Consider the following 9,063-nt stretch of genomic DNA (forward strand, 5'->3'; position numbering starts at 1 on the left):
GCGCACGTGTGTGTAGATTTGCACACCACATCGACACCCAGGCAGAAACATGCACTCCTGGGAACCTGGCCGGCTCTGCTGATGGACCACGCAATTCTTGGTCTTGGGGTTGTGAGTTCGAGCCCCACAGTGAGTGCAGAGATGACTTAAAAATAATAAAAGACCTTTTTTTTAAAAAAAAAATATTTATTTATTTGAGGTGGGGGAGTGAGAGAGAGTGCACAAGCAGGGGGGAACAGGAGAGGGAGAAGCAGGCTCCCCCCTGAGCAGGGAGCTCGACACGGGGCTCAATCCCAGAATCCTGGGATCACGACCTGAACCAAAGGCAGACGCTTAACCGACGGAGCCACCCAGGTGAACCAAAAATAGTAAAAAATCTTAAAAAACAGAAATCTGCACTCCTATCTCACACCAGCCTCTGCCAGAGGGGTAGCTGGACAGAACTGGAATGAGCTGGGTGCTCTGGCCCCGCCTTGTCCCTCAGCAGGTGAAGCAGCCACAGGAAGGCCAGGGCGGACCCGCGGACAAGGACAGGAATAAGGGCCAGCCTGGACGACTGAACAACCAGAACAAAATTAGAGTAAGGAGCCCAAACAGCCTAGCGGTCCAGGCTCCGCAGCGTGCGCCCACAGCCTGCCTGTGCTGCTCGCACCCCTGGGCGCAGGCCCACACAGCAGCACGCAGATCCCATGGCCCCGGGGCGCTAGGAAAAATTCTGTGCCCCTTCTTTTCCCCAAGAAGGCAAGGAAGCGTGTGGAAGCAGTTTTCGAAGTTTACCCTTTATGAACATTTAACCAAATAGCTAAAAGGACACACTTTGCATACAGAACACACTTAAAAATAACGGGTACTTCCCAAGAAGGACACGTTTGCTCACGTGTGACGGATTTAAGCTTGGGCTGGGGTTCCTCTGAAGACCTAGCTCGTAGGGCATCTCCCTGTGGGGCCTGGGCCACGTCGCCAGGTCTCCAGGTGTCGCCTGTCACTTGGGGGACACCTGTACACCGGCCAGGATTCTCGAGCCAAGAAGCTCCTGTCAAACTCACTTTGCATCACCTGTTGTGGTCAGAATCGTGCTCCCAGAACAGTGCTCCCACAGGGCTGGTCCCTTGTGAACTTTCCATGTGGGAGTCGCGTCCCGGCTCCTGAGTGGGGCCTGTCATTGTCAAAGGGGCTGCCCTCTCTGGGACGCCTGCGGAGAGAGGCCAGGCGGAGGTTACCCAGTGACCTCGTCAACCAGAAGGACAGCAGCAAGTCACACACTGAGAGACACACGCCCGACTTGGGGAGAGACTCCAGGAGAGGTGGAGACAGGCCAGAGGGAGGGTCCTTCCTGGTGGGTGTGCCTCCTCTATGGACAGAGTAATGACCTTAACCAAGGCCCCGGGAAGCTCCTGGAGAGGCCGAGATGTCCTCGGAGGGCAGAGATGACAGCAGCTGCTCAGACGCCGTGGGGAGCACCGGCTCCGGGTCAGACCACCAGGTTGGGTCCGGGCTCCACCTCCCACTCCCCGAAAGACCTGGGCTGCCAGGTGCCTCAGTTTCCACGTCTGTAATAGGGATGACGACAGCGTCCTAGAGGGCCGTATGGGGTCCGGGTAAAGCCCTCTACCCAGGCCAACTGCTAGTTACTATTACTGAACCTCAGTGGGGCCTGGAGATGGTCACCAGCCCCACGTTCACTCCGGGGACAGCAGGCAGGGAGGCAGCTGTCCAAGGTAGGGAGCTGGGATGCTTCAGTGGCCATCTGTGGCCCAGCCACAAATCTCAGTGGCCCGGGGTTTTCTCATGTTTAATAATAATCGTACTTGACCACAGAGTAGCACTTTACCTTTTATTCTTCTTTTAAAGATTTTTTATTTATTTGAGAGAGAAAGAGCACGAGTAGGAAGAGGGGCAGAGGGAGAGGGACACGCAGGCCCCCCCACTGAACGTGGAGCCCGACGGACGCAGGGAGCCGAGATCATGCCGTGAGCTGAAGGCAGACACTTAACCGACTGAGCCACCCAAGCGCCCCTCAATCTGACATTCTGAATTAGAATCGTGAAGTTCCCTTGACAGACACTAGAATGTCAAGTTCTCTTAAGCATTTCAAGTCCTTAAAAGACCAAATATGTAATGATGATACCTGAGTGCTACGGAAAAATATTAATGTAAAATTTTGACTGACTTCATCATGTCTGTAGTTGTGAAACTCCCCGGGATTATTCATTTATTCCAAAAATATTTCTCAACGACACCTGAAACTACAAGAACATCGTGCGTCAACTATACTCAAAAAAAAAAAAAGAAAAAGAAAGAAAAGAAAAAGGAAAGAACCCTTATTCTTATTGCCAAAAAGTACCTATCCACCTATCATCTCCATCTGCTGAATGCTGCCGTTATTCAAGGCACTGCCACAGCAATGGCTAATATGGAGAAAACCCCTGCCATCATGAAACATGCTCTAATGGGGACACAATATGTACGTAATACATATTTACCAGCTAGAGTTATATGTTATAGAAGACAAGGGAAGCAGGGCAGGGAAAGGGACTGGTGGAAGGAAGGGAACAGGGAAGCCTCAGCGAACAGGTAACACGGAGAAGAGACCAGAATGAGAGAAGAGAGCCAGCCATGTGCACATCTGAGGGAAGAGCATTCTAGGCCAAGGGAATAGCAAGTGCAAAGGTCCTGGGGTAGGGATGTGCTAGGCCCTTCTCACTGAGCACAAGGAAGCCTTTGTGCCTGGAACAGTGTATGAGGGCAAGGGTGGTAGAAAGGGAGGTCAGGGAGATGGCCTTGTGGATGTACAACATATGAGGCCCTGTAGGGTTCGAGTTTTTCCCTCTACCTGGATGATGAAGAATCTGTAAGGATCTATCTGGAGACCTACTCTGTAAGGTCATTCTAAGGACCCTGATTAACCTGAAGATGCTCTTGCTTGGAACCTCACAATTCTCTTTCTATTTCTACCAGTCTGTTAAGTGTCTGTGTCTTGATTTCTGCTCAGGTCATGATCTCAGGGTTGTGCAATCCAGCTTTGGTGGTGGAACCTGCTTAAGATTCTCCCTCTGCCTCTGCCCTTCCCCACCCCCACCTGCTTGTATGAGCTCTAAAAAATAAAAGTACAAAAGCATATAAAACAGGCTCAGGGCTCAGACCACCCAGTGTAGATCCAAGAGATCCCCCTACTCGCCAAGAGATCTGGGGACAAAGCTTGACCTCTCTGCCTCGGGTTCCTCTTCTGTAAAGTGGGGGTAGGAGAGAGAAAAGGAAATAATGGGGTAGAGAACTTTAGCGGTATCCATAATGTTTTCTTTCTTTCTTTTTTTTTTTTTAAAGATTTTATTTGTTCATTTGACAGAGAGAGAGACACAGCGAGAGAGGGAACACAGGCGGGGAGGGTGCGAGAGGGAGAAGCAGGCTTCCTGTCCAGCAGGGAGCCCAATGTGGGGCTCGATCCCAGGACTCTGGGATCATGACCTGAGCCAAAGGCAGAGGCCTAACAACTGAGCCACCCAGGCACCCCTATAATGTTTTCTTTTTCTTAAAGAGATGCAAAATTTTATTTTTTTAATTTATTTTTTTAAAGATTTATTTATTTATTTATTTGACAGAGAGAAATCACAAGAGAGGCAGGCAGAGAGAGAGGAAGGGAAGCAGGCTCTCCGCTGAGCAGAGAGCCCAATGCGGGACTCGATCCCAGGACCCTGAGATCATGACCTGAGCCGAAGGCAGCGGCTTAACCCACTGAGCCACCCAGGCGCCCCGAGATGCAAAATTTTAACATCTGTTTTGGTAGATGAGTATATGAATGTTGATATTATTTTCAGTGTGTTTCATATGTTTTATAATTTTAAATTTAGAGATAAAAAGATCACAAATCAAAACAAACCCTTCGGGGCGCCGGTGTGGCTCAGTGGGTTAAGCTTCTGCCTTTGGCTCAGGTCATGATCCCAGGGTCTTGGGATCGAGCCCATTCTCCCTCTGCCCCTCCCCCTTCTTGCACTCTCCTTCTCTCTAAGAAATAAATCTTTACAAACAAAAACAAACACTGGGCCTTGCTGCTTTTACCTAACCTCTCCTGTCCTGCAGTCTGACCCCCGGAGGCCCCCTTCCTCTGCAGCCCTGATTGGCACTCACCCTGGATCCTCTAGTCACTTGGACTAGTCATGGCTTTCAGGCCTTGCCAGGCCACAGGGATGCCGTGGTGACCAGGAGGGAGGGAGCTCCTGTTCTCAAAGAGCTGTCATTCTGGGGGGCGGAAACGAACAGTAAATAAGGCAATACATCCAGATAATCGTAAGGACAATACAGAAATAAACGGGTTTTTGGGGGAGAGAGAGCAATGGAAGACAGGGAGGGCGTTGGGGGTCACCTTCCAGGCAAAGCCAACAGGCACTCGGCTCTCAGATGCAGGGTTCAGATCTCGGGTCAAACGCCCCCTTGCCAGCAAAGCCCTTTCTGACCTCTCAGCTGGGGTGGTACCCCACCGCTGCTCTCCTTCCGAGCATTCGGTGCCCTTTCCAACACTTAACCGTGATTACTTTTTTTAAATATTTTATTTATTTGACAGAGAGAAATCACAACTAAGCAGAGAGGCAGGCAAAGAGAGAGGAGGAAGCAGGCTCCCTGCAGAGCAGAAAGCCCGATGTGGGGCTCGATGTGGGGCTCGATCCCAGGACTCTGGGATCATGACCTGAGCCGAAGGCAGAGGCTTTAACCCACTAAGCCACCCAGGCGCCCCTTAACCGTGATTATAATTAAATCGACATAGGACTGGCTGCTTGGTGCCCGTTTCCCTCCCTATAATTTAAGCTCCTTGCGGGTGGAAGCTTGCCCTGTCCACAGATCCCGTGCCCATCCTGGTGGCTGGAGGCACTCAGTCAATCTTTGTTAAAGATGGGAACCCAGAGTCGGGCTAAATGATTTCTACCAGATTCCAAATTCCGCAAACATCAACAGAGCAACTCCCGAGGAAAAAGTTACCCAAATAACAATCCTTATGGTGTAGATATGTTTTAGGATATATGCTTTTTTACTACATAATGAGCCTTTTTTAAAATATTTTATTTATTTATTTGACAGAGAAGGAGAGATCACAAGTGGACAGAGCAGCAGGCAGAGAGAGGGGAAAGCAGGCTCCCCACCAAGCAGGGAACCTGATGCGGGGCTTGATCCCAGGACCCTGGGATCGTGACCTGAGCCGAAGGCAGAGGCTTAACCCACTAAGCCACCCAGGCACCCCCATAGTGAACCTTTTAATATTAAAAATGCTAATGAGAATGTTAGAAAAATTCCAAGCGTGGTGGAACACGGCAGGGTCTGAGAGCAAGCAATTATTTCAGTGGTAGTATCACCACTTAAAAAAAAACAGCTATAATTCATCAAGAAACCCATTGGAAAAACAACACATGAATTTTTTTTAAATTCCGTATGAGCAGAGCAAACAACACCAAGAAGGTTTAATATTCAGGCCAGTGCAGGCCACCAGTGGGTGGAAAGCGGGGTATCTGGTAGTCCTGGTCTTCAGGGGCATTTTCACCGCATTTTTTTTTTTTAGATTTATTTATTTATTTATTTGACAGACAGAGATCACAAGCAGGCAGAACAGCAGGCAGAGAGAGAGAGGGGGGTAAGCAGGCTCCCCGCCAAGCAGGGAGCCCGATGCAGGGCTTGATCCCAGGATCCTGAGATCGTGACCTGAGCTGAAGGCAGAGGTTTAACCCACTGAGCCACCCAGGTGCTCCCCCATCTGATAATTTGATGAGAATGCTCTGGCTTTTGGTAAAAGTTTTTTGTTTGTTTGGTTTTTTTTTTAAAGAGAGAGAGAGCAGGGAAGGGGGCAGAGGGAGAGAATCTCGAGCAGATTCTACGGCCACATGGAGCCCGACAAAGAGCTCGATCTCATAGTCGTGAGATTATGACCTGAGCTGAAATCAAGAGTCAGAGGCTTAACCGAATTAGCTACCCAGGTACCCCAAGGACTTTTTTTTTTTTTTAAGATTTATTTATTTATTTGACAGAGAGAAAGAGAAAGAGAACAAGCCGGGGGAGCAGCTGGCAGTGGGAGAGGGAGAAGCAGGCTCCCTGCTGAGCAGAGAGCCCAATGCAGAGGCTCGATCCCAGGACCCCGGGATCATGACCTGAGCCGAAGGCAGATGCTTAACCCACTGAGCCACCCAGGCGTCCCAAGGATTTTGTTTTCTGTTTTCTCTGCTTTCCATGTCCTTCCTCTTTTGTATAACTAATTGCCCTCATGCAGTAAGAGTCAGGGGGCTTTGCCTAGGTGCAAATTCAATTTCCTGGGATTTCGCTGATTTATTAGGAGGGAAGAGGAGGAATTCATTTTGGCTTGTCCTTGACCTTTCCTTTGGTTTGTTCCTTGACCTGCGGTTTCTCCAACACACCTGGGGCCCCCAATGTGGCTGCTGAGCGGCTCTATAGCAATGGACGGAGTTTTTAAGCTCTGAGGTCTATCTGGGACCAAGTTCAACGAGACACAGACAGCTCAATATAAAAAAGCCTTGTTACAGGGGCGCCTGTGTGGCTCAGTGGATTAAGCCGCTGCCTTCGACTCAGGTCATGATCTCAGGGTCCTGGGATCGAGCCCCGCATCGGGCTCTCTGCTCCGCGGGGAGCCTGCTTCCTCCTCTCTCTCTGCCTGCCTCTCTGCCTAGTTGTGATCTCTCTCTCTGTCAAATAAATAAATAAAATCTTTAAAAAAAAAAAAAAGCCTTGTTACAAAAACAACAACAAAACCCTATCAGGCAGTTCGGCCCTGAAGGTCCCCTCCTTCTCTGATTCTCCTCGCATTCCAAGTGCAACAGTGAATGCAGGGTCCTGGGGGCCCCCACAAGCCTCCTGCAGAGTGGGATTTTGCGAAAAGAACCAGGAAAGGGTTAAGAATTACACACTGTTGGGCGCCTGGGTGGCTCAGTGGTTTAAGCTGCTGCCTTCGGCTCAGGTCATGATCTCAGGGTCCTGGGATCGAGTCCCGCATCGGGCTCTCTGCTCGGCAGGGAGCCTGCTTCCCTCTCACTCTCTCTGCCTGCCTCTCTGCCTACTTGTATCTCTCTCTGTCAAATAAATAAATAAAATCTTAAAAAAAAAAAAGAATTACACACTGTTTTCTGGATTTACTGAAAATATTTTGTTTTTAAGCTGTGTATGTGGTGGAAGGGGGTGTATGACTAGAAGGAAAATATTAGTTATTACCACATGGAAAACACCCCAAGGGAAAACCACGAGAAAGACGTTTCAAAGAGAGTTTATGTTTGGAGAAGATTTGTATCTTCTCCTCCAGAGATAGGAAGGATCTGTGAACAGGGATTTTCGAAACGTGCAAGACGGCTCTCTTAGTTCAAAGGAGAATGGAAGAAGGAGAGTCAACTTCAAGAGTTCCCCCCACCCCCCCCCCCCCCAAATAACTTCCCCACCTGGAGACTTTAGGAATCACCACCAGGAGAACAAACTGCTTCAGAATCTGAGTCATTTGTGGTCCCTGCCCAACTGGCATCACGTGTTCCCGTCCATCTCACAGGACACAATTGCAAATTGTGCCCACTGCTTCGAACTCCCTAGCCTGGCTACAGAGCTGGAATGAGCAATTAGCAGACCTGAACTCCGCGTCTGCTGTGGTGGAGGGAGGAACCAGGAATCAGGCGGCAGGCACCTCGTTCTCAAGGGGCTGACCCCTCAGGTTGGGAAGATGACACACAGACTTGACACACTTCACACGAAAGTGAGTATAAGAGCAATAATGTCTTCCCCAAGAAATATCCGTAACTGGGGAGAGGAAACTGAAAGGTCAGAATAAAAAAACTGAACACAATCACTTGGGATATAGCCTTTGGAGCCCACGTTTACTTGAATGACTAATCAATCACCCTGAAGACAAGGTCTTCGACCTGTAATATACAGAGACTTTAACTGGTGATGGAAGGAACACAGCCAATGGGGTTCTCATCTGTGGTCTGGGGAAAGCAACCCAGTTCCTCACAGCTGACCCAAACTGTTCTGGAAACAGGGATCCCCACTGTTCAGGAAAGACACTCCAATGAGAAGATCTACAATGCGCCAGGCCTTGTGCTAAGCATTAGGGATAGAGGCTAACGGGGCCCAATTCCTACCTTCGATTTTGGACATGAAATAATAGTATATATTATATTAATATTGTAATTATAATAAAGCCCAGTTTTTATCCCGAAATTATGACGCAATATGGTTAAGTGCACTGCAACGGAATTTTATAGGAACTGCTTTGGCTGCCTGGTGGGGAACGGATCCCGGCTCCCCCACTTCCCCTAGATGACGCTGATCGCACGATTCAATCATCCTCAAGCCTGTTCCTGCGGTCAGTCGTGAGCACCCACCCCAGGTCTAACGCACAGTCCGCGACGGTCATTGTTCGTTACTTTTATTTATTGTTAATCATTATTCTGACACGGGCTATGTGAGCGAAGATCAGTCCAGCAGGGAGAACAGGAGCCCCAAACGCGGCTCGAAGCACTCGTCAGTACGGAGTATCCCGGACGGACACCGAGTCCCACCTTACAGAGGGGCAGCTGCCTCCTCCGCCAGCCCGGGGCGCTCCCCACTCCCGGGCATCGTGAGACCGCCCAGCCCGCAAGCACCGAGTCCCAGGGCCCCGTGACAGCCGGCGTCTCCATCCGCGACCCGGACAGCTGGGCGCGGTCAGGTCCCGCAGGTCACCGCCCACACCGCAGTCCCGGTCCGAGTCCGCCGCCCGCCCCGCACCTCGGCGGCGGTGGGACCCGCCTCTCCCCCCGCCCAGGGATGCCCAGAGGGCCGCCCGCACAAATCACACAGAGACGAAAACCGCCGAAAGTCCCTTCCTGGAGCGACCTGCCTTCTCGGAAGTCGATGCGGCGGGGTCTCGCCTCCGTCTCGCGGCCCGGCTGGGCGCCAGGACTTCCATGGCAACCGGCGTCTCCCAGCCCCGGCCACGCCGGTGCCCTCTGCGCAGGCGCGGAAGGGGGGGGGGTTGGCCCACCGCTTCCGCGTACGCCCGGCGTCCACCGGGTGCGGTGGGCGGGGTCTGCGTGATGGCGTCACGGG

At 50.9% G+C, this 9,063-nt stretch overlaps 1 long non-coding RNA gene across 1 annotated transcript; it reads right to left on the reverse strand.

Moving 5' to 3' along the window:
- Positions 1-877: 877 nt before the first annotated feature.
- On the reverse strand, positions 878-8,942 carry LOC123934017. Its single transcript, XR_006816722.1, has 3 exons — positions 8,400-8,942; positions 4,126-4,236; positions 878-1,192 (listed from the first exon to the last, which is right to left on the reverse strand). It is a non-coding gene; the product is annotated as an uncharacterized LOC123934017 (long non-coding RNA).
- Positions 8,943-9,063: the final 121 nt, after the last annotated feature.

This window comes from Meles meles, chromosome 21, assembly GCF_922984935.1.
Source record: "Meles meles chromosome 21, mMelMel3.1 paternal haplotype, whole genome shotgun sequence".
NCBI lineage: Eukaryota > Metazoa > Chordata > Mammalia > Carnivora > Mustelidae > Meles > Meles meles.